This window comes from Salmo trutta, chromosome 17 (genome assembly GCF_901001165.1).
Source record: "Salmo trutta chromosome 17, fSalTru1.1, whole genome shotgun sequence".
Lineage (NCBI taxonomy): Eukaryota > Metazoa > Chordata > Actinopteri > Salmoniformes > Salmonidae > Salmo > Salmo trutta.
This window is the reverse complement of record NC_042973.1, coordinates 56644605-56663534: the sequence shown is the minus strand read 5'-3', so window position 1 is coordinate 56663534 and position 18930 is coordinate 56644605. Positions and strand designations below refer to the sequence as shown.

The window sequence follows — 18930 nt, the reverse complement described above, 5'->3', positions numbered from 1 at the left end:
AAGGTATCTGACTAACAGATGCATATCTGTATTCCCAGTCATGTGAAATCTGTAGATTAGCACCTAATGTATTACAATTGACTTATTTTTTTATATGAACTGTAACTTGGTAAAATCTTTGAAATTGTTGCAAGTTGGGTTTATTCTTATTCAGTATAATAAAAAGATCAGTTGTAAATGTTTTATGTTTGATATGATGTTAGTAACACTAAGTCATTCCATCCTTTCACTAAATGGTAGTAACACTAAGTCATTCCATCCTTTCACTAAATGGTAGTAACACTAAGTCATTCCATCCTTTCACTAAATGGTAGTAACACTAAGTCATTCCATCCTTTCACTAAATGGTAGTAACACTAAGTCATTCCATCCTTTCACTAAATGGTAGTGACACTAAGTCATTCCATCCTTTCACTAAATGGTAGTAACACTAAGTCATTCCATCCTTTCACTAAATGGTAGTAACACTAAGTCATTCCATCCTTTCACTAAATGGTAGTAACACTAAGTCATTCCATCCTTTCACTAAATGGTAGTAACACTAAGTCATTCCATCCTTTCACTAAAGCTCTAAAGTAACTTTTAATTGACAGATGCCTCATTTAAATGTTGTGGTTGTTGATGAAAGGAAATCCCATACAGCCTACTGCCTAGGACTTTGTTATGGCATCTTCTGTTTGGGAGTCTCAGGTCTGAGCCATGATCAGAATGTGTCTCTGTCTATTTCCAGCCCTGCCATTTCTACCTGTCCTGATCTAGTGTTTGACCCCTGACCTCCTCACACCGTCTCACTGTCCATGTCTGCTTTTAGCTCCCACCTCTACTTCACTGTGTTATAATGGACCTTATGGTTGTTATGTCACCTCTGTAACCAGGTATCAACCATACTGACCTTTCTGACCCATATCCCACCTCTACTTCACTGTGTTATAATGGACCTTATGGTTGTTATGTCACCTCTGTAACCAGGTACCAAACATACTGACCTTTCTGACCCATATCCCACCTCTACTTCACTGTGTTATAATGGACCTTATGCTTGTTATGTCACCTCTGTAACCAGGTATCAAACATACTGACCTTTCTGACCCATATCCCACCTCTACTTCACTGTGTTATAATGGACCTTATGCTTGTTATGTCACCTCTGTAACCAGCTATCAAACATACTGACCTTTCAGACCCTATCCCACCTCTACTACACTGTGTTATAATGGACCTTATGGTTGTTATGTCACCTCTGTAACCAGCTATCAAACATACTGACCTTTCTGACCCTATCCCACCTCTACTTCACTGTGTTATAATGGACCTTATGCTTGTTATGTCACCTCTGTAACCAGGTACCAAACATACTGACCTTTCTGACCCATATCCCACCTCTACTTCACTGTGTTATAATGGACCTTATGGTTGTTATGTCACCTCTGTAACCAGGTACCAAACATACTGACCTTTCTGACCCATATCCCACCTCTACTTCACTGTGTTATAATGGACCTTATGGTTGTTATGTCACCTCTGTAACCAGGTACCAAACATACTGACCTTTCTGACCCATATCCCACCTCTACTTCACTGTGTTATAATGGACCTTATGGTTGTTATGTCACCTCTGTAACCAGGTACCAAACATACTGCCCTTTCTGACCCATATCCCACCTCTACTTCACTGTGTTATAATGGACCTTATGGTTGTTATGTCACCTCTGTAACCAGGTACCAAACATACTGACCTTTCTGACCCATATCCCATGGCCCTACTTTCTATAACTAAACATTTAAAGTCCTCTGAGTTTTGTTTAGTGTCCATTTACTTATTTATTATGTATTTGCTGTGTATTGGAATTGTGCCGCAGAGCATCATGGGGGTTTGTATGTGTTGAGAGGATCACGTTCCAGATAAATGGTTGAACTGATTCCTGTCTCCCGTCTCATCATTATTGAATTGTTATACAGACGTGGTTATGAAACCCACCAGACATAACAACAGATTGGTGATGAGTAAGTCTGAATCTACAGGAACTATTCTGTCTGGAAGAAGTCGGTTTTTACAACTGTTTAAAACTGTTATTTTCTGTGGTTCAGTCCAGGCTAATGTTAGCACAGTGTATTGCTAGCAGAGGTAAGTGCATAGCGGAGCTAGCTAAGAGAGAGAGTTATTTTCTGTGGTTACAGCCCAGGCTAATGTTAGCACAGTGTATTCTTAGCAGAGGTAAGTGCATAGTGGAGCTAGCTAAGAGAGAGAGTTAGCATTGTCATGGATGGCAGAAAAGGACTTGAGACGGATGTTGGAGCGGGAAAACAACTTGATTAAAAAGGTAAAAATATACAGTGATTAAAGGAAAGGACATTTATTCAACTGTGAAGACGAACTGAGGAATTGAAAACTGCTAAATGAGCGAAGTGAATGAAGATCACGTGACTGAGGACAATATTGCTGTGGTTGAGGACAATACTGAAGTGAATGACAATCAGGATCCTATTGAGAAATGAAAAATGTCTGGAATTGTTGGAAACATTGGACAGTTTGATGAAAGTATTGAGCAGGGGACCTCATATACAGAACGGTTTGAATATTCTGTTCTTGTAAATTACATTGATGAGGACAACATTGTGCTTACAGTTTTTAGTGTAATGGGGTCAAAGACATGTAATTTACTAGTCAGCCTGCTACAGCCAGACAGAACAGGTAATAAGACGTATGGGGATATTGTGGAGATACTGAAAGGACATGTTTCACCAGAACCACTAGTTAATGCTGAAAGGTTCAGGTTCCACAGGAGACATCAGGAAGAGGGAGAATCAGTACCAATGTTTGCTGCTGCATTAAAGAAACGATCAGAACACTGTGAGTTGAATGGTGTTGTAAATGACATCATCAGAGACAGACTAGTATGTGGGCTACGGAGTGAAGCTACACAGAAGAGACTGTTGACTGAAAGTCATCTGACCTTGGTGAAGGACATTGAAATCACTGTGTCCATGGAACTAGCTGCTAAAGAGGCTCACCAGCTGAGTTCATCAAGAACTTAGTGGATTCATCTAACAATCCTAATCACCAGCTGATACATTGTAATCTCATACACAGGGTTCACCTTCCACCTAGAAAACATCATGTAATGAACATCAGAACCTCTCCTCTGTGTGATCTATGTAATGAAGACCTTCACACCTAGAAAACATCATGTAATGAAAATCAGAACCTCTCCTCTATGTGATCTATGTAATGAAGACCTTCACACCTAGAAAACATCATGTAATGAAAATCAGAACCTCTCCTCTGTGTGATCTATGTAATGAAGAACTTCCACCTAGAAAACATCATGTAATGAACATCAGAACCTCTCCTCTGTGTGATCTATGTAATGAAAATCAGAACCTCTCCTCTGTGTGATCTATGTAATCAAGGTGCCTTGGCCTCCTTTAATCAGATGTACTGGGAGTGACCAGGGGACATGTTTTGGAAAGAGGTACCCTCTGTCTTATCTGCTGTAGTGAATATCATCAGACCTTGTTCCCCCAAACTGTTATCACTTAATGATAATTCACCACTATCATTACAGAAAATAGGTTTAATGTTGTCAGGTTTGACAGCAGCTAAACAGATGTTGGACCTAAGATGTCCACCACCACACCTCATTGGATCAGCACTTTTATAGATATAATTTATAAAACAATTGACAGCTGGTTATCTGCAGCTGAAACTATACAAGTGTGTTTTTTACCCAACTGATTGACGTTCATTATAATTTTAGTGCAAATGTGGCCTTACTGATTTTTTACTGATTTTGTATTTTATTTCACAGCGATCAGGTTGGGTGGGTTGGGGTGGTCCCAGGAGGGGATGGAGGGTGGGTGTTATGGTTTCAGCCTATCAGAACACCCATCTACCAGTCCTTATCACTAGAACCACCTGGTCTTTCAGCCTATCAGAACACCCATCTACCAGTCCTTAACACTAGAACCACCTGGTCTATCAGCCTATCAGAACACCCATCTACCAGTCCTTATCACTAGAACCACCTGGTCTATCAGCCTATCAGAACACCCATCTACCAGTCCTTATCACTAGAACCACCTGGTCTTTCAGAACACCCATCTACCAGTCCTTATCACTAGAACCACCTGGTCTATCAGCCTATCAGAACACCCATCTACCAGTCCTTAACACTAGAACCACCTGGTCTACCAGCCTATCAGAACACCCATCTACCAGTCCTTAACACTAGAACCACCTGGTCTATCAGCCTATCAGAACACCCATCTCCCAGTCCTTAACACTAGAACCACCTGGTCTATCAGCCTATCAGAACACCCATCTACCAGTCCTTAACACTAGAACCACCTGGTCTATCAGCCTATCAGAACACCCGTCTACCAGTCCTTATCACTAGAACCACCTGGTCTATCAGCCTATCAGAACACCCATCTACCAGTCCTTAACACTATAACCAAAAGGTCTATCAGCCTATCAGAACACCCATCTACCAGTCCTTAACACTAGAACCACCTGGTCTATCAGCCTATCAGAACACCCATCTACCAGTCCTTAACACTAGAACCACCTGGTCTATCAGCCTATCAGAACACCCATCTCCCAGTCCTTAACACTAGAACCACCTGGTCTATCAGCATATCAGAACACCCATCTACCAGTCCTTATCACTAGAACCACCTGGTCTATCAGCCTATCAGAACACCCATCTACCAGTCCTTAACACTAGAACCACCTGGTCTATCAGCATATACGTTCCCGCTAGAGAAAGTTGCCAGGCGTCCACTTTAGCATATGCATCAGATGCATATCAACCAGCAAGGTGCAAGGTGTGAAAACATGGTTTGTTAAATAAACACTTGATACATAGTGTATAAACTATTGTAAAGGATAAATTACATGAAGAAATATTAGTGGAAATATATAAATAAAATAACAACAACAGGTCCTACAGCCTATTTCCCTGACAATAAAACACTACAGTGGAATCCATTTGGTCTGGTGTAGTCTGGTCCTACAGCCTATTTCCCTGACAATAAAACACTACAGTGGAATCCATTTGGTCTGGTGTAGTCTGGTCCTACAGCCTATTTCCCTGACAATAAAACACTACAGTGGAATCCATTTGGTCTGGTGTAGTCTGGTCCTACAGCCTATTTCCCTGGCAATAAAACACTACAGTGGAATCCATTTGGTCTGGTGTAGTCTGGTCCTACAGCCTATTGCCCTGACAATAAAACACTACAGTGGAATCCATTTGGTCTGGTGTAGTCTGGTCCTACAGCCTATTTCCCTGACAATAAAACACTACAGTGGAATCCATTTGGTCTGGTGTAGTCTGGTCCTACAGCCTATTTCCCTGACAATAAAACACTACAGTGGAATCCATTTGGTCTGGTGTAGTCTGGTCCTACAGCCTATTGCCCTGACAATAAAACACTACAGTGGAATCCATTTGGTCTGGTGTAGTCTGGTCCTACAGCCTATTTCCCTGACAATAAAACACTACAGTGGAATCCATTTGGTCTGGTGTAGTCTGGTCCTACAGCCTATTTCCCTGACAATAAAACACTACAGTGGAATCCATTTGGTCTGGTGTAGTCTGGTCCTACAGCCTATTGCCCTGACAATAAAACACTACAGTGGAATCCATTTGGTCTGGTGTAGTCTGGTCCTACAGCCTATTGCCCTGACAATAAAACACTACAGTGGAATCCATTTGGTCTGGTGTAGTCTGGTCCTACAGCCTATTTCCCTGACAATAAAACACTACAGTGGAATCCATTTGGTCTGGTGTAGTCTGGTCCTACAGCCTATTGCCCTGACAATAAAACACTACAGTGGAATCCATTTGGTCTGGTGTAGTCTGGTCCTACAGCCTATTTCCCTGACAATAAAACACTACAGTGGAATCCATTTGGTCTGGTGTAGTCTGGTCCTACAGCCTATTTCCCTGACAATAAAACACTACAGTGGAATCCATTTGGTCTGGTGTAGTCTGGTCCTACAGCCTATTTCCCTGACAATAAAACACTACAGTGGAATCCATTTGATCAACTGTATTTGTAGATTTGATTAGTAATAGAGTTATAGTAATTAATAAAGTCAATTTACAGTTTCTTTTGACAAATTAGAAACAAAAAAATCTATAATAATAATAATAGCAGCCAGGTCCGCTGGTGAAACGATTTGCTGTATTCCTAATCAAAAGCACCAGTGAACAGTTGTAAAAGATGAATTTCATAAATAAATATTTGTGGAAATATATTGATGACAAGATATTAAAACAATAATTTGTTGATTGTATCAGACACTGTACCGCGCCTTTACACGTGAATCAATCCCATCTTCACTTTATGCTTCGCGTCCACAAACAAATCAAATCGGTTTTCATTGGCCTTGTTCGGTGTGCACCTGCCGACTTGACATTGTGTCTTCTTTCTCCCCCGAGGGAGATGTGGTGCCTGGGGGAAAAGGGAGAGCAGGACCTGCTGCCTGCTTGGAGATGTGGTGCCTGGGGGGAAAGGGAGAACAGGACCTGCTGCCTGCTTGGAGATGTGGTGCCTGGGGGAAAAGGGAGAGCAGGACCTGCTGCCTGCTTGGAGATGTGGTGCCTGGGGGAAAAGGGAGAGCAGGACCTGCTGCCTGCTTTGAGATGTGGTGCCTGGGGGAAAGGGAGAACAGGACCTGCTGCCTGCTTGGAGATGTGGTGCCTGGGGGAAAAGGGAGAGCAGGACCTGCTGCCTGCTTGGAGATGTGGTGCCTGGGGGAAAAGGGAGAACAGGACCTGCTGCCTGCTTGGTGACTGTAGCTTCTTTCTCTGCGTTCATGTGGTTCTCACAAAGCTCACATGCCAGATCCATCATGAAATCTCTCCTGCTGACTGTCTTGTCAAGGCATTGCTTGTACAACACGTGTTGATAGCAGCCATGTTGAGCACATTGTAGAACACTGCAACAGTCCAGCAGCAAGTACCTCATTTTACAGAGTCTTGCCATCTAATATGAATGTAACATAATAGAAGGGGATACTAATTGGTGTCTGTCAGATGGAAGGCTGTCTGTATATGGTAGAGATACTGTATATACTGTAATGACCTGGCTAGATCATAAAGGGGATACTAGTTGGTGTCTGTATATGGTAGAGATACTGTATATACTGTAATGACCTGGCTAGATCATAAAGGGGATACTAGTTGGTGTCTGTATATGGTAGAGATACTGTATATACTGTAATGACCTGGCTAGGCAAGTCTTCTTTGTGTGTTCACTGTTCATAGCAGGCTAGTCTTCTTTGTGTGTTCACTGTTCATAGCAGGCTAGTCTTCTTCGCAATCAACTTGTCTGACAGAAATTGATGTGAAGAAGTTGTCCATGGTCACATTTCTGCATTTGCCCATGTAAGGCTCCACATGACTCAAAACCACAGTCTCAGTCACTCACTCACTGGCCTGGTTTCATCTTTCCCCAGACATGGAAAGACCTTGAGCAAGTTGGTTTGGACATCTGTGGCTAACCAGAACTGAAGTCACATGCACCACGATCAGTTTCTATCTGGTTTCTATTGGCCGTTCATCCATTGACGACAGAATAGCAGATTTTAATTTGATTATGTTAATAGTTTTTGCCTAGTTGCCAGATCAATGCTGCTGCTGGAGTGGTCATGTGATTAAAACATGGACAACACGGATATTGTTGAAGAAAAATTGAACTTTGGAAATAAAGCTGCACCTCTTGAATGTTGAGAGTTATTTGATAAAGGTAAGTGTCAAGGAAACTGCAGAATATGCTCTCTCAGATACAGTACTATATAGAAATCACAATGTTTTTACCTGCAGAATCTGCTCTTTCAGATACAGTATTATATAGAAATAAAAGTATTTTACCTGCACATGACTCTGAAGGAGGATTTGGTAAATAGATGCTCATTTTGTCACATACGTCGAAAAAGGGGGACCAAAACGCAGCGGGTCGATGGGCCAGCTGATCAGGATAACTCTTATCATGTGTGAAATTAGTTTTGGTACAGTTTAGGAGTAGTGTCGATGGGCCGGCTGATCAGGATAACTCTTATCATGTGTGAAATTAGTTTTGGTACAGTTTAGGAGTAGTGTCGATGGGCCGGCTGATCAGGATAACTCTTATCATGTGTGAAATTAGTTTTGGTATAGTTTAGGAGTAGTGTCGATGGGCCGGCTGATCAGGATAACTCTTATCATGTGTGAAATTAGTTTTGGTATAGTTTAGGAGTAGTGTCGATGGGCCGGCTGATCAGGATAACTCTTATCATGTGTGAAATTAGTTTTGGTGTAGTTTAGGAGTAGTGTCGATGGGCCGGCTGATCAGGATAACTCTTATCATGTGTGAAATTAGTTTTGGTATAGTTTAGGAGTAGTGTCGATGGGCCGGCTGTGAAGGTTGACTGTTATCATTTGTTTCCCCCTCATCAACTTGGACAGAGTCCAGGACATGTTATACATTACTCTAAAGGCCTACTGTAACTCATAGCATGTGTTCATTTCCTTACAATACATGTGATTAGTGTTAGAGTTACAGTCAATAAAACAGACCCACAGCAGTTTATTTGTGGAAAGTAAAACATAAAAGAGAATATTATTAATCCACAAGGGGTGTGGTCAAATGATTTGCTGCTGATCAATAGGCATAACACAAACTCATCAATACACTATTGTTCTACATTAAATCAACCTCTACACCTCATCAATACACTATTGTTCTACATTAAATCAACCTCTGCACCCTCCTTATCATTCAGTTAGGCCTAATTTAAATTAAATTGTGAATTAAAGTGCACAATTATGGCCCATTCATCTATTTTTCATTTATTCAGTGAGGAAAGAGAGACTCATTAGTGGCTGGTTGAACACCAAGGTCCTACAGCACATTGACTTGGCAGATTAAGTTGGGAATAGGTGTGGAAAAAATGGGTAACAAGGCACTAAATACTTTTCTGTTTGTGTTTTCCAAATTTGGACAAATGAGCAGTGTAAAATACAAACATTTAGGAAAAGTCAGGGAGCAGGTCTGATTCTAGTGTTAAAAGTCAGGGAGCAGGACTGATTCTAGTGTTAAAAGTCAGGGAGCAGGACTGATTCTAGAGTTAAAATTCAGGGAGCAGGACTGATTCTAGTGTTAAAAGTCAGGGAGCAGGACTGATTCTAGTGTTAAAAGTCAGGGAGCAGGACTGATTCTAGTGTTAAAAGTCAGGGAGCAGGACTGATTCTAGTGTTAAAAGTCAGGGAGCAGGACTGATTCTAGTGTTAAAAGTCAGGGAGCAGGACTGATTCTAGTGTTAAAAGTCAGGGAGCAGGACTGATTCTAGTGTTAAAAGTCAGGGAGCAGGACTGATTCTAGTGTTAAAAGTCAGGGAGCAGGACTGATTCTAGAGTTAAAATTCAGGGAGCAGGACTGATTCTAGTGTTAAAAGTCAGGGAGCAGGACTGATTCTAGTGTTAAAAGTCAGGGAGCAGAACTGATTCTAGTGTTAAAAGTCAGGGAGCAGGACTGATTCTAGTGTTAAAAGTCAGGGAGCAGGACTGATTCTAGTGTTAAAAGTCAGGGAGCAGGATTGATTCTAGTGTTAAAAGTCAGAGAGCAGGACTGATTCTAGTGTTAAAAGTCAGAGAGCAGGACTGATTCTAGTGTTAAAAGTCAGGGAGCAGGACTGATTCTAGTGTTAAAAGTCAGGGAGCAGGACTGATTCTAGTGTTAAAGGTTTTCAACCTCATATTCATCCTCTCCAGCACCAAAACAGAAACTATATTTATGAACATGGCACATTTCTATGATCTGTAGTTAAAATTTCTCTCTGATATAAAAGTTAAAAATGGGGATTTTCAAAACCTGGACTGACTTTCTAGTCCAATAGAGGGTTTTTTATTGCTCCCCACTCCACTGACAATCTAATTGTGTTTGAAAATCACTGATTTTAACTACAAAACTTTTTTCTACAAAACTTAGAAATGCACCATTTTCACATATGATTTTATTTTATTTTTACGGCTGCATTGGACCAGCGCAGTCAAAAATTAGATTTTTTTTGGTTTTTTATACATATTTGCAAACTATGAGGTTGGAATAATGCTAATTGTGAAAATTATGATAATGCACTTGTAGTGTAGAGCTGTTTGAAAAGACCACCTGAAATGTCAGCCTGTTTTGGTGGGATGGAGTCAATAGACCAATAAGAAAGAGTTCCAAACCTCTCTGCCAATAACAACTCATTTTCAGTTTTCCCTTCCCCACTCAGACCACTCACAGACATTCCTAGCAAAATACTTGCTTGAGAAATTACTCTTGAAATTTTAATTTAAACCAATCACAGTAAGGTACTTGATTAATATGCATAAATTATTTGATATTGAGATAAAAATGGATGCATTAGACGTATAAAGTTTTAGTTTCATATAAATTACCTCCACAGCAACATGGACACAGCATACTTGCATCTACACGCCAGAGGAGGCTGGTGGAGGAGCTATAGGAGGATGGGCTCATTGGAAAGTCTGGAATGGAATAAATGGAACAGTATCAAACAGATAATTTATTTATTCTATTCCAGTAATTACGATGAGTCGTCCTCCTATAACTTCTCTGCTCTGCTAAAAGAGAAGCTGAGAGTATCACATCTTGTTTTTGTTCATTTTGCTTGACAACATTCCGGGGTATTGGGAATTGTGGGGCATTCTGGGATATTGGATATTGTGTGTAGATTGATGAGGTGGAAAAAACGATTATGTCCATTTTAGAATAAGACTGTAACGTAACAAAAAGTGTAAAAAGTCAAGGGGTCTGAATACTTTCTGAATGTCTTCTTTTTCTTCTTCTTTGTTTAACCTTTATAACCCTGTTAACAGGGAATCAACACTGAGACCAGGGTCTCTTCCACCTTTATAACACTGTTAACAGGGAGTCAACACTGAGACCAGGGTCTCTTCCACCTTTATAACCCTGTTAACAGGGAATCAACACTGAGACCAGGGTCTCTTCCACCTTTATAACACTGTTAACAGGGAGTCAACACTGAGACCAGGGTCTCTTCCACCTTTATAACCCTGTTAACAGGGAATCAACACTGAGACCAGGGTCTCTTCCACCTTTATAACCCTGTTAACAGGGAATCAACACTGAGACCAGGGTCTCTTCCACAAGGGAGACCTGCACATACAATACATAGACAAACAATAAAGAAAAACACATTCCTCAGCAAATAGTTCCCTAATCAATATTTGAAATTTGCCCAATCGTCCAATTGCAGTGTATTTTGTAGTTGGTTCCAGCTATGAGGTGCATTAAAACTGATGTTGGCCTTACACACGTGTTGTTCTGCAGACTGATGGGGAACAGTGGAATGGGCTGTAGGGACTTATGTTACATGTATCTATATTAATCCACTGGTGTTGTTCTGGAGACTGATGGGGAACAGTGGAATGAGCTGTAGGGACTTTTTCAACACAGCTGTGGTTTAGCACAATCTCCTGATTTATTCCGCTTTCAAGTTGTCTTTGAACTTTCAGTTCTCTTTTGTGAAGTTAACTGAGAATACTCAGCAGTAAATTAATGTGGTTTCATTAGTATCTCTCTGCCTTCCCATTGGCTGTCTCTGGATTCTGACCCTCCCTCACAGACCACCATTTCGATGTCACATAACCCTTGTGTGTGTGTGTGTGTGTGTGTGTGTGTGTGTGTGTGTGTGTGTGTGTGTGTGTGTGTGTGTGTGTGTGTGTGTGTGTGTGTGTGTGTGTGTGTGTGTGTGTGTGTGTGTGTGTGTGTCTTTGAGTGTGTGTGTGATGCAGCAGCCTAATGGATTATTATGTGTCCGTTTTCCATTTAAAATGTGTTTTGTCAGAATTTTGGGCACATCATTTGTCTCCATGGCAACATGGACAATACTGGTTAAAGCTGAATAGATTAAGGATCTGAGATCATTTATTGTCTTCACCTCAAATTAACCAGAGTTTCAGTAAACCAGTTTATAAACTACAGAACACAGCTTTATAAGAACACTATAAGAAGAAAACATGTATGCAGTCAAATTCACTGTTATCTTTAAACCTTCCCCCATGTCTCATATTCACTGTTATCTTTCTACCTTCCCCCATGTCTCATATTCACTGTTATCTTTCTACCTTCCCCCATGTCTCATATTCACTGTTATCTTTCTACCTTCCCCCATGTCTCATATTCACTGTTATCTTTCTACCTTCCCCCATGTCTCATATTCACTGTTATCTTTATACCTTCCCCCATGTCTCATATTCACTGTTATCTTTCAGCCTTCCCCCATGTCTCATATTCACTGTTATCTTTCTACCTTCCCCCATGTCTCATATTCACTGTTATCTTTCTACCTTCCCCCATGTCTCATATTCACTGTTATCTTTCTACCTTCCCCCATGTCTCATATTCACTGTTATCTTTCTACCTTCCCCCATGTCTCATATTCACTGTTATCTTTCTACCTTCCCCCATGTCTCATATTCACTGTTATCTTTCTACCTTCCCCCATGTCTCATATTCACTGTTATCTTTCTACCTTCCCCCATGTCTCATATTCACTGTTATCTTTCTACCTTCCCCCATGTCTCATATTCACTGTTATCTTTCTACCTTCCCCCATGTCTCATATTCACTGTTATCTTTCTACCTTCCCCCATGTCTCATATTCACTGTTATCTTTCTACCTTCCTCCATGTCTCATATTCACTGTTATCTTTCTACCTTCCCCCATGTCTCATATTCACTGTTATCTTTCTACCTTCCTCCATGTCTCATATTCACTGTTATCTTTCTACCTTCCCCCATGTCTCATATTCACTGTTATCTTTCTACCTTCCCCCATGTCTCATATTCACTGTTATCTTTCTACCTTCCTCCATGTCTCATATTCACTGTTATCTTTCTACCTTCCCCCATGTCTCATATTAACTGTTATCTTTCTAACTTCCTCCATGTCTCATATTCACTGTTATCTTTCTACCTTCCTCCATGTCTCATATTCACTGTTATCTTTCTACCTTCCTCCATGTCTCATATTCACTGTTACCTTTCTACCTTCCTCCATATCTCATATTCACTGTTATCTTTCTACCTTCCCCCATGTCTCATATTCACTGTTATCTTTCTACCTTCCTCCATGTCTCATATTCACTGTTATCTTTCTACCTTCCTCCATGTCTCATATTCACTGTTACCTTTCAGCCTTCCTCCATGTCTCATATTCACTGTTATCTTTCTACCTTCCCCCATGTCTCATATTCACTGTTATCTTTCTACCTTCCCCCATGTCTCATATTCACTGTTATCTTTCAGCCTTCCTCCATGTCTCAAATTCACTGTTATCTTTCTACCTTCCTCCATGTCTCATATTCACTGTTATCTTTCTACCTTCCCCCATGTCTCATATTCACTGTTATCTTTCTACCTTCCCCCATGTCTCATATTCACTGTTATCTTTCTACCTTCCTCCATGTCTCATATTCACTGTTATCTTTCTACCTTCCTCCATGTCTCATATTCACTGTTATCTTTCTACCTTCCCCCATGTCTCATATTCACTGTTATCTTTATACCTTCCTCCATGTCTCATATTCACTGTTATCTTTCTACCTTCCTCCATGTCTCATATTCACTGTTATCTTTCTACCTTCCTCCATGTCTCAAATTCACTGTTATCTTTCTACCTTCCCCCATGTCTCATATTCACTGTTATCTTTATACCTTCCCCCATGTCTCATATTCACTGTTATCTTTCTACCTTCCTCCATGTCTCATATTCACTGTTATCTTTCTACCTTCCCCCATGTCTCATATTCACTGTTATCTTTCTACCTTCCCCCATGTCTCATATTCACTGTTATCTTTCTACCTTCCTCCATGTCTCATATTCACTGTTATCTTTCTACCTTCCCCCATGTCTCATATTCACTGTTATCTTTCTACCTTCCCCCATGTCTCATATTCACTGTTATCTTTCTACCTTCCCCCATGTCTCATATTCACTGTTATCTTTCTACCTTCCTCCATGTTTCATATTCTGTAACGCCCTGGCCATAGAGAGGGGTTTTTGTTCTTTATTTTGGTTAGGCCAGGGTGTTACATTGGGTGGGCGTTCTATGTTCTTTTTCTATGTTTTTGTATTTCTTTGTTTTGGGCCGTGTGTGTGTGGCTACCAATCAGGCACAGCTGAAGTTCGTTGTTGTTGATTGGGAGTCATACATAAGTGCATGTTTTTCCGTTGGGGTTTTGTGGATAATTGTTTCTGTTAGTGTGTTTCACCTGACAGGACTGTTTGGCTGTCAGTTTCTTGTTTTTGTAATTGTATAGTGTTCCGTTCAAGTATTAAATATGAGGAACACTAACTCTGCTGCGTTTTGGTCCACTCTCTCTTCAGACAGCCGTTACAGAATTACCCACCACAAAAGGACCAAGCAGCGGAGGAAGGAGCAGCACCAGGAGAGCAGAATGATGGACTGATGGACATGGGAACAAATCCTGGACGGAGAGGGACCATGGACTCAGGCTGGGGAGTATTGCCTCCCGCAGTGGGAGATTGAAGCGGCGAGACCGGAGAGGCGATGGTATGAGGAGAGAGAGAGCAACGAGCACGAGAGGCAGCCCCAAGATTTTTTTTTGGGGGGGGCACACGGGACAGTCGGCGGTGCCGAGGTCGGAACCAGAGCCAGTCGGGTTGACGTTGGAGGTGAGCGAAGGGTGGAAAGCAGAGACAGTGAAGGAGTTGATGGGGAGATTGGAGGAGAGAGAGATGAGAGACCTGCTGGTTTGGTGTATAAGGCACGGCATTCGCCCTACGGAGCGTGTCAGTGAATTGATGTCACCTGAGTCAGTTCTCCATACTCGTCCTGAGGTGCGTGCTGGCCGTCTGTTGAAGACTGTGCCTGCGCCCAGAAACAGGCCTCCTGCATGTCTTCCCAGCCCTGCACGTCCTGTGCCTACGCCCAGAAACAGGCCTCCTGCATGTCTTCCCAGCCCTGCACGTCCTGTGCCTACGCCCAGAACCAGGCCTCCTGCAAGTCTTCCCATCCTGGTCAGTCCTGTGCCTCCTCCTAGGACCAGGCCACCAGTGGGTCTCCCGATCCTGGTCTGTCCTGTGCCTGCTCCACGGACCAGGCCTCCAGTGGGTCTCCCCATCCTGGTTAAGCATATGCCTCCTCCTCGGACCAGGCCTCCAGTGGGTCTCCCCATCCTGGTCTGTCCTGTGCCTGCTCCATGGACCAGGCCTCCAGTGGGTCTCCCCATCCTGGTTAAGCCTGTGCCTCCTCCTCGGACCAGGCCTCCAGTGGGTCTCCCCATCCTGGTCTGTCCTGTGCCACCTCCCAGGACTAGGCCTCCAGTGGGTCTCGCCAGTTCAGAGCCAACAGAGCCGCCCGCCAGTCCGGAGCCGCCAGAGCCGCCCGCCAGTCCGGAGCCGCCAGAGCCGCCCACCAGTCCGGAGCCGCCAGAGCCGCCCGTCAGTCCGGAGCCGCCAGAGCCGCCCGTCAGTCCGGAGCCGCCAGAACCGCCCGCCAGTCAGGAGCCGCCAGAACCGCCCGCCAGTCAGGAGCCGCCAGAGCCGCCCGCCAGTCAGGAGCCGCCAGAGCCGCCCGCCAGTCAGGAGCCGCCAGAGCCGCCCGCCTGTCCGGAGCCGCCAGAGCGGCCCGCCTGTCCGGAGCCGCCAGAGCGGCCCGCCAGTCAGGAGCCGCCAGAGCCGCCCGCCTGTCCGGAGCCGCCAGAGCCGCCCACCTGTCCGGAGCCGCCAGAGCGGCCCGCCTGTCCGGAGCCGCCAGAGCGGCCCGCCTGTCCGGAGCCGCCAGAGCGGCCCGCCTGTCCGGAGCCGCCAGAGCGGCCCGCCATGCCGGATCTGCCAGAATGGCCCGCCTGTCCGGATCTGCCATTGCCGCCCGCCAGCCGGGCGCAGCCAGGGTCATCCGCCAGTCGGGCGCAGCAAGGGTCACCCACCAGACCTTCGGCGCGGCCAGGTGCGCCACCTAAGAGGGCGATGCCAAGGATGGAACAGAGGCCATGTCCCGCACCTGAGCCGCCGCCGTAAGAAGGCCCACCTGGACCCTCCCCTTCAGAGTCAGGTTTTGCGGCCGGAGTCCGCACCTTTGGGGGGGGGTACTGTAACGCCCGGGCCATAGAGAGGGGTTTTTGTTATTTATTTTGGTTAGGCCAGGGTGTTACATTGGGTGGGCGTTCTATGTTCTTTTTCTATGTTTTTGTATTTCTTTGTTTTGGGCCGTGTGTGGCTCCCAATCAGGCACAGCTGAAGTTCGTTGTTGTTGATTGGGAGTCACACATAAGTGCATGTTTTTCCGTTGGGGTTTTGTGGATAATTGTTTCTGTTAGTGTGTTTCACCTGACAGGACTGTTTGGCTGTCAGTTTCTTGTTTTTGTAATTGTATAGTGTTCCGTTCAAGTATTAAATATGATGAACACTAACTCTGCTGCGTTTTGGTCCACTCTCTCTTCAGACAGCCCTTACATATTCACTGTTATCTTTCTACCTTCCCAATACCTTCCCCCACAGAGATGGCTTGATGAAGTGTGCAGCATAGAGTGCATAGTCCTTTAGTCTCTATGGGCCAGATGGCCAGTTGGTGAGGACCACAGCATGGAGAAAGAAACTGTTCAGATGGGAGTCTATAACATCCAATCACATAGGTTTACAGCAACTTCCTTGCTAATAACTCAAACTGCCTTGGTTTAAATAAAGACAATATTTCTACAGGTGTAGGATCTTAATTTGATCATCCTGTTGCAGGACAACGTTGCTGCAATGCAGTTAATTTTAAACTTGTGTTGTATTTGAGATTTAAAAAGGCTTTTGGAGTTTGTAATAGCGGCTACTTCCTCTGCAAGAAAACAGGCGTCCGCATCACGAGACTGTCAGAAGTTGTGATTTCCTCATATGAAATTAGAAGTACGTTTGTAGCCTACGCAGTTACAAAATGGCTGTTGACACAGGGGCAAACGTTTCTCAAAAACATTAGAAGTGGGATAAATGTGTTGATTTGAAGGAAAGAAGTGCAGACTGGTAAGTCTACTGTAGGCTACATAGAACTATTATCAAGTTAGGTTGTGGTCAGACAAAGCTTGAGATATGATCCTTTATCATGCTGACTGACCTGAAGGTCTCTGTAGGAAATGAGATATGATCCTTTATCATGCTGACCGACCTGAAGGTCTCTGTAGGAAATAAGATATGATCCTTTATCATGCTGACTGACCTGAAGGTCTCTGTAGGAAATGAGATATGATCCTTTATCATGCTGACTGACCTGAAGGTCTCTGTAGGAAATGAAATATGATCCTTTATCATGCTGACTGACCTGAAGGTCTCTGTAGGAAATGTTGTGATAATATCAGGTCTAGGCTACATGCTCTGGTATTTAGACTGAAAACTGATTTGTAGGTGGTCAGTCCTGCTACTGATAGTTTATGTGAACTGATCTGAACTGGTTTAGACTGGTCAACTATGATATGTAGGTTATATACAGTACATTATCTGTCCTGCTACTGGTAGGACTATAACATTATGTTGATCTGAACAGGTTTAGACTGGTCATCTGTGATATGTAGGTTATATACAGTACATTCTCTGTCCTGCTACTGGTAGGACTATAACATTATGTTGATCTGAACAGGTTTAGACTGGTCATCTATGATATGTAGGTTACATACAGTACATTCGCTGTCCTGCTACTGGTAGGACTATAACATTATGTTGATCTGAACAGGTTTAGGCTGGTCATCTATGATATGTAGGTTATATACAGTACATTCTCTGTCCTGCTACTGGTAGGACTATAACATTATGTTGATCTGAACAGGTTTAGGCTGGTCATCTATGATATGTAGGTTATATACAGTACATTCTCTGTCCTGCTACTGGTAGGACTATAACATTATGTTGATCTGAACAGGTTTAGGCTGGTCATCTATGATATGTAGGTTATATACAGTACATTCTCTGTCCTGCTACTGGTAGGACTATAACATTATGTTGATCTGAACAGGTTTAGACTGGTCATCTATGATATGTAGGCTATAGCCGAGGTATAGACCTTGATCTGCATATCACTAACAAAACGCCATTATACATTATAACCTAGCCTACTTTACATAATATAATGATTTCCCCCTCGGATCAATCATGTCCGTTTTAGCCCTTCTGTCTACATTCTCAGATACGTTTAGAAAAGAACAGATTGAAAGACAATAAATATTCTACTGTTAGTGAATACAAATACGTGTGAGACATGGCCTTGTGTTGCTGTACCGTCTATAACTACCTTAACAAACAGTGAAATATTATTATTATTATTATTATTGTTATTGTTGTTGTTCTGTCTATAACTACCTTAACAAACAGTGACTTATTATTATTATTATTATTATTGTTGCTGTACTGTCTATAACTACCTTAACAAACAGTGACTTATTATTATTATTGACAGTTACCATGGAGATGAAATGTCACAACTACATGTTCATGTGATGCATTAAATCACCTGACTGTTTCTATGTCTGTTAGTAAATGTTTTATTTCTCAAAGAGATAATGAATAAAATAGAACAATTGACAGTCAAGAACTAGTTGTTACTGTGTTGACCACAACCAACATGTTGGATCTCTGTTTAGTTGTTACTGTGTTAACCACAACCAACATGCTGTATCTCTGTTTAGTTGTTACTGTGTTAACCACAACCAACATGCTGGATCTCTGTTTAGGACGTCACTGTGTTAACCACAACCAATATGCTGGATCTCTGTTTAGTTGTCACTGTGTTAACCACAACCAACATGCTGGATCTCTGTTTAGTTGTCACTGTGTTAACCACAACCAACATGTTGGATCTCTGTTTAGTTGTCACTGTGTTAACCACAACCAACATGCTGGATCTCTGTTTA

At 42.7% G+C, this 18930-nt stretch overlaps 3 long non-coding RNA genes across 3 annotated transcripts; 1 reads left to right on the top strand and 2 right to left on the bottom strand.

The window, feature by feature from the left end:
- Nucleotides 1-723: 723 nt before the first annotated feature.
- On the bottom strand, nt 724-1322 carry LOC115152481 (uncharacterized). Its single transcript, XR_003867504.1, has 2 exons — nt 1268-1322; nt 724-863 (listed from the first exon to the last, which is right to left on the bottom strand). It is a non-coding gene; the product is annotated as an uncharacterized LOC115152481 (long non-coding RNA).
- A 5812-nt stretch (nt 1323-7134) lies between these two features.
- Nucleotides 7135-14595, top strand: LOC115152479 (uncharacterized). Its single transcript, XR_003867502.1, has 2 exons — nt 7135-7758; nt 14411-14595. It is a non-coding gene; the product is annotated as an uncharacterized LOC115152479 (long non-coding RNA).
- Nucleotides 10845-11441, bottom strand: LOC115152482 (uncharacterized). Its single transcript, XR_003867505.1, has 2 exons — nt 11167-11441; nt 10845-11114 (listed from the first exon to the last, which is right to left on the bottom strand). It is a non-coding gene; the product is annotated as an uncharacterized LOC115152482 (long non-coding RNA).
- Nucleotides 14596-18930: the final 4335 nt, after the last annotated feature.